This window comes from Loxodonta africana, chromosome X (assembly GCF_030014295.1).
Source record: "Loxodonta africana isolate mLoxAfr1 chromosome X, mLoxAfr1.hap2, whole genome shotgun sequence".
In the NCBI taxonomy this organism is placed as follows: Eukaryota; Metazoa; Chordata; class Mammalia; order Proboscidea; family Elephantidae; genus Loxodonta; species Loxodonta africana.
In genome coordinates, this window is record NC_087369.1 from 158,382,519 (window position 1) to 158,389,684 (window position 7,166).

Below are 7,166 nucleotides of genomic sequence, written 5' to 3' on the forward strand. Positions count from 1 at the left end.
TGGCTAGAGAGCCACCAGCACACTGGCCTGCTGTCCCAGGTCCACCCTGCCCCCACCCACCAGCTCCCATTAAACTGCCATTTTTTCATTATTCTTTTTCTTTCTTTTCTTCTCCCTCCCACTTAGCCCTGTACACCACCTTCCCTCCTTCCCACCAACCCCTGGGACCACCTCACCCCCACCCACCAGCTTCTGCAGCACTGCCCCCTTTTTATTTCTTTTTTATTCCAGCTAGCCCTGGACACCACCTACACCCCTTCCCACCAGCCCCAGCCATGCTGCCATAGCTAGAACACCCCCAGAACTCAGGCCTGTAACACCCCTCCCCTCCCACCACTTGATAGGCTGCTGAATGGTGGGAAGCAATGGCATACCACTCCCCATCTGACACCCCTGCCAAACTGGAGAGTGGCTGTGAATGCTCCCACACCACTGGACCAACATCAGGAGGCAAACAGTGCCTGCCTAGTCCACCCTCAGCCATCTCACCAAACCAGTGTACAGAGAAGTGGGCTCACCCTGCCTGATGCTGCTTGCCCATCTGGACAAAGTAGTGAGAGCTAACATGCCCACAGATGAACAAACAGCAAAGCACACCTGACATATCAAAACAAAACAAAAAGTTGGATGAAACAAATAAATCAATAAATAAAGAAAACAATACATTAATGTCTAAGGATACCAGACAATATCAAAACATAAAAAAACAGGACAAGATGGCTTTAGTAAGTGACCAAAATAAAGAATCAGATAACATTCCAGTAGAAGAAAGGGCAACAGAACTGCCTAATGTGGAATTCAAAAGACTAGTATTTAGGGCCCTCCAAGAGATTACGAAAAGGACCAAGGAAAACACAGACAAAACCAAGGAAAAAAAATAGACAAAATTGTGGAAAACACAGAAAAAAAAACAACCAAAATCAAGGAAAACATGGACAAAGTAACAGAAGAATTCAGGAAAAATAATACAAGAACAAAACATCAAAATAAATAATTAGAAATCATATAAAAACAAGAATTAGAAATCCAAAAGATAAAAAGCAAAATTTCAGAAACGGACAACTCAATGGAAGATTTTAGGAGAATTTTTGAAACAATGGAAGACAAAATCAGTGAGATTGAAGACAAATCCATGGACACCCCTTTGTTTGAGAAAAAATCAGAGAAAGTATGAAGAAAACCTAAGAATTATGTAGAACACAATCAAGAGCAAAAATTATGCATGATCGGGGGGGCAAATGGAAAACATAGAAAAGATTATTGAAGATTTGATGGCAAAAACTTCTCAAATATTATGAAAGACAAAAAGCTGACCATCCAAGAAGCTCAACTAACCCCATATAGGATAGACCCCAAAAGAAAGTCACCAAGACATATCATAACCACACTTGCCAAAACCAAAGACAAAGAAAATCCTGAGAGCAGCTTGAGAAAAATGAAAAGTCACTTACAGTGGGGAAACAATAAGACTAAGCTCTGATTTCGAGGGAGAAACTATGCAGGCAAGAAGGCAGTGGGATGACATATATAAAACCTTGAAAGAAAAAAAAAAACTGCCCACCAAGAGTAGTATATCCTGCAAAACTCTCTCTCAAATATGATGGCAAAATTAGGACATTTCCAGATAAACATAAATTAAAGGAATTTGTAAAAGCCAAATATAACTTACAAGAAATATTAAAGGGAGTCCTTCAGTTAGAAAACCAACAACATCAGATAGCAACCAGAGTCTAGGACACAGAACAGCATCAGCCAGATACCAACAAAGCTAGAAGACTTAAAACAGGGAAAAACAGACATCAATCTGTAAATGACAATGTCAAAACTATAAAACGGGGAATAAAGAGTGTAGGTATAGAACTTTCAAATGGAGAAGTCAAGGTGATATCAAGTGTAAAAGACTGGTTGAAACTTAGGAAAACAAGGGTAAATTTCCAAGGTAACCACAAAGAAAGTTAACAAACCTAATCAACAGAATAAAAAAGAAAAACATAAAGTCTCAGTAAACACAAAATCTACAATAATGAAAGAAAAGAAAATCCACAAACAAAAGGAGCTCAACACAGGAAAGTAAGAGGAACAAAGAAAATGTCGGCACAATAACAACACCAAAAGGAACACAATATGACAGCAATAAACTCATACCTACCGATAATCACAGTGAATGCAAATGGCCTATATGCACCTGTAAACAGAGAGAGAGAGTGGTAGAATGGATAAAAAAGCATGACCCATCAATATGCTGTCTACAAGAGACACACCTTAGACACAAAGACATAGATATATTAAAAATCAAAGGATGGAAACGATATATCAAGCAAACATTTACTAAAAAACGGCAGGAGTGGCAATACTAATTTCAGATAAAATAGACTTTAAGCCAAAATCAGCCATAAAAGACAAGGAAGGAAATATAATGATTAAACAGACAAACGATCAAGAAGACATAACCTTAATAAATATCTACACACACAACAATAGGGGTCCAAAATACATAAAACAAACTCTAAACAGTGCTGAAAAAGAAATAGACAGTTCCACAATAATAGTAGGAGACTTCAACACACCACTCTTGATAAAGGACAGAACATTTAGAAAGAAACTCGATACAGAATATCTAAAGGCCAAAACCAACCAACTTGACATCATAGACATATATAGAATACTCCACCCAGCAGCAGCAGAGTAGACATCTTTTTCCAACTCACATGGAACGTTCACTAGAATAGACCACATTTTAGACCACAAAGCAACCCTCAATAAAATCCAAAGCATCAAAATAATACAAAGAATTCTCTGTAATCACAACACCATAAAAGTAGAAATCAATAACAGGAAGAGCAAGGAAAAAAATCAAATACACAGAAACTGAATAACATATTGCTTAAAAACAACCAGGTAATAGATGAAATCAAAGCTGGAACAAAAAAATTCCTAGAATTAAATGAGAATGAAAGCACATTATACCATAAACCTTTGGGACACAGCAAAGGCAATGCTCAGAGGTCAGTTCATAGCAATAAATGTACACGTAAAAAGGAAGAATGGGCTAAAAACAAAATGTTAACCCTACAACTTGAACAAATAGAAAGAGAACAGCAAAAGAAGCCCACAGCTATCAGAAGAAAAGAAATAATAAAGATTAAAGCACGAATAAATGAAATAGAGAACAGAAAAACAACAGAAAGAATCAACAGGACGAAAAATTGGCTCTTAGATCAACAAAATCTACAAACCACTGGGCAAACTGACAAAAGAAAAATAGGAGAGGAAGCAAATAAACCAAATAAGAAATTAGATGGGGAACATTACAGCAGACCTAACTGAAATAAAAAGGATCATAACACAATGCTATGAATAATCATACTACAACAAATTTGAGAACCTAAAGGAAATGAACAAATTTCTAGAAACAGACTACATACCCAAACTAACACAAACAGATAGAAATTCTGAACACACCCATAACAAGAGGAGAGATTGAAGAGGTAACAACAACAACAAAAAAAAAAAAACCCTCCCAACAACAACAACAAAAAAAAACCCTCCCAACAACAACAACAACAAAAAGCTGTGGCCTGGACGGCTTCACTGGACAATTCTACCAAACATTCAGAGAAGAGCTCACACAGTACTACTCAAACTATTTCAGAGCATAGAAAAGGAAGGAATACTCCCGAATTCATTCTATGAAGCCAGCATAACTCTGATACCAAAGCCCGACAAGGACACCATACACACACACAAAAATTACAGACCAATATCTCTCATGAAAATAGCTGCAAAAATTCTAGCCAATGGAACTCAGCATCATATCAAAAAAGTAATATGCCACAACTAAGCGGGATTAGTACCAGGTATGCAAGGACAGCTCAACATTAGAAAAATCAATCAGCATAATCCATCACTTAAATAGAACAAAAGAAAATAATCACATGATCATCTCAATTGACACAGAAAAGGCATTTGATAAAGCCCAACACCCATTCCTGATCAAAACCATCAATAAAATAGAAATAGAAGGGAAATTCCTCAACATGATAAAGGCATCTATACAAAACCAACAGCCAACATCATTCTCAATGGAGAGACGCTGAAAGCATTCCCCCTGAGAACGGAAATAACACAAGGAAGGCCTTTATCACCACTCCTATTTAACATTGTGCTGGAAATCCTAGCTAGAAAAATAAGGCAAGAAAAAGAAATAAAGGGCATCCAAATTGGAAAGGAAGAAGTGAAACTATCCCTATTCGCAGATGATATGATCCTATACATAGAGAACCCCAGTGATTCCATAAGAAAATGACTGGAACTAAGAGAAAGTTTCAGCAGAGTAGCATTCCTGTATGCCACTTGGATTCCTATACACCAACAAAGAGAACTTCAAAAAGGAAATCGGGAAAACAATACTGTCATTCATGGATTGAATTGTGTCCCCCCAAAATATCTGTCAACTTAGCTGGGCCATGAGTCCCAATATTGTGTGGCTGTTCATCATTTTATGTGATTTCCCTATATGTTGTAAATCCTATCACTACGATGTAATAAGATGGATTAGCAGAAATTACACTGATGAGGTCTACAATATTAGGTAGTGTCTTAAGCCAATCTTTTTTGAGATATAAAAGAGAGAAGCGAACAGAGAGACATGGGGACCTCATACCACCAAGAAAGAAGTGCCATGAGAAAAGTGCATCCTTTGGACCTGAGGATCCTGCACTGAGATGCTCCCAGATCAAGGGAAGACTGATGACAAGGATCTACCTCCAGAGCCAACAGAGAGAGAAAGCCTTCCCCTGGAGCTGGTGCCCTGGCTTCGGACTTCTAACCCACTGGACTGTGAGAGAACAAACTTCTCTTTGTTAAAACCATCCACTTGTGGTATTTCTGTTCGAGCAGCACTAGATGACTAAGACAAATACCATTTATAATAGCCCCTAAAAAGATAAAATACTTAGAGGTAAATCTAAACAGGGATGTAAAAGGCCTATACAAAGAAAACTGCAAAACACTACTGCAAGAAACCAAGAGAGACCTACGTAAATGGGAAAACATACCATGCTTATGGATAGGAGGATTTAACATTGTGCAAATGTCAACCCTCCCCAAAGCGATCTATAGATATAATGCAATGCCGATCCAAATACCAACAGCATTCTTTAACGAGATGGAAAAACTTATCATCAGCTTTATATGGAAAGGAAAGAGGCCCCAAATAAGCAAAGCATTACTGAAGAAAAAGAACAAAGTAGGAGGCCTTACACTACCTGATCTCAGAACCTACTATAGAGCCATGGTAGTCGAAACAGCCTGGTAACAAAGACAGACGCATAGACCAATGGAACAAAATCAAGAACCCAGATGTAAATCCATCTGTCTATGGTCAGCTGATGTTTCACAGAGGACCAAAGTTCCTTAAAAGGAGAAAAGAGAATCTTTTTTAAAAATGATGCTGGTAAAACTGAAAGTCCATCTGTAAAAAAAATGAAACAGGACCCATACCTCAAACCATACACAAAAACTAACTCAAAGTGGATTGAAGACCTAAATGTAAAACCTAAAACAATAAAGATCATGGAAGAAAAATAGGGACTATGAGAGGGGCCCTAATACATGGCATAAATAAAGTACAAACCATAACTAACAATGCACAAACACAAGAAGACAAACTAGATAACCGGGAGCTCCAAAAAATTAAACACTTAGGCTCATCAAAAGACTTTGCCAAAAGAGTAAAAAAACCTACAGACTGGTAATCTGTTTTCAAGAAAATGTAACCAAATCTTAATGAAGTTTAAGTGAAAAAAGGAGGTAATATACAAGGTGTTGTCCAAAGCCAATCATAGTACAACCAAGGTTAATTATGATACTTGGGGGTTGAGTAGATATCCTCAATCGAAATGGGATAAGCGTATGTTTACTTCTTTGAAGAAGCACGCATCATTTTGCTGCAATCCTTGTTCCCACCTTGTTAGGGGGGAAAAAAAGGAAAAAATGAGGGTTCATTACCTAGGTCGGTATTTGGCTGATACTGACCTGTGTGTCCTAGATTCTGGTTGTTGTCTGATGTTGTTGGTTCTCTAACTGAAGGACTCCCGTTAATAATTCTTGTAAATTTGGCTTCATTTTTACAAATTCCCTTATTTCTGCTTATCTGGCAATGCCCTAATTTTGCTATCATATTTGAGAGAGTTTTGCAGGATATGTTATTCTTGGTTGGTGTCATGGATTGAATTGTGTCCCCCCAAAATTTGTGTTAACTTGGTTAGGCCATGATTCCCAATATTGTGTGGTTGTCCTTCATTTTGTGATTGTACTTTTATGTTAAAGAGGATTAGGGTGGGATTGTAACACCCTTACTAAGGTCACATCCCTGATCCAATGTAAAGGGAGTTTCTCTGAAATGTGGCCTGCACCACCTTTTATCTTACAAGAGATAAAAGGAAAAGGAAGCAAGCAGAGAGTGGGGGACTTCATACCACCAAGAAAGCAGTGCCAGGAGCAGGATGCACCCTTGGACCCAGGGTCCCTGTGTGGAGAAGCTCCTAGTCCAGGGGAAGACTGATGAGAATGTTGGCAGAGACAGAAAGCCTTCCCCTGGAGCTAACGCTCTGAATTTGGACTTCTAGCCTACTAGACTGTAAGAAAATAAATTTCTCTTAGTTAAAGCCATCCACTTGTGGTATTTCTGTTATAGCAGCACTAGATAACTAAGACAGTTGGCAATTTTTTTCTTTCAAGGTTTTATATATATCATCCCATCGCCTGCTTGCCTGCATGGTTTCTGCCAGGTAGTCAGAGCTTAGTCTTATTGTTTCCTCTTTGTATGTGACTTTTTGTTTTTCTTGTGCTACTCTCAGAATTCTTTCTTTGTCTTTGGTTTTGGGGGGTGTGATTATGATATGTCTTAGTGACTTCCTTTTGAGGTCTATCCTACATGGGGTTCGTTGAGCTTCATTGACCTTTCATCTTTCATGATATGAGGCAAGTTTCCTATCAGCAAATCTTCAATGATCCTCTCTCTGTGTTTTCCATTTTCTCCCCTGATCACACGCAAATTTTTGCTCTTGATTGTATCCCACGTAATTCTTAGGTTTTCTTCATTCTTTTCTCTGATTTTTGCCTCAAAGTGACATCCACGGATTTGTCTTCAAATTTGCTGACTG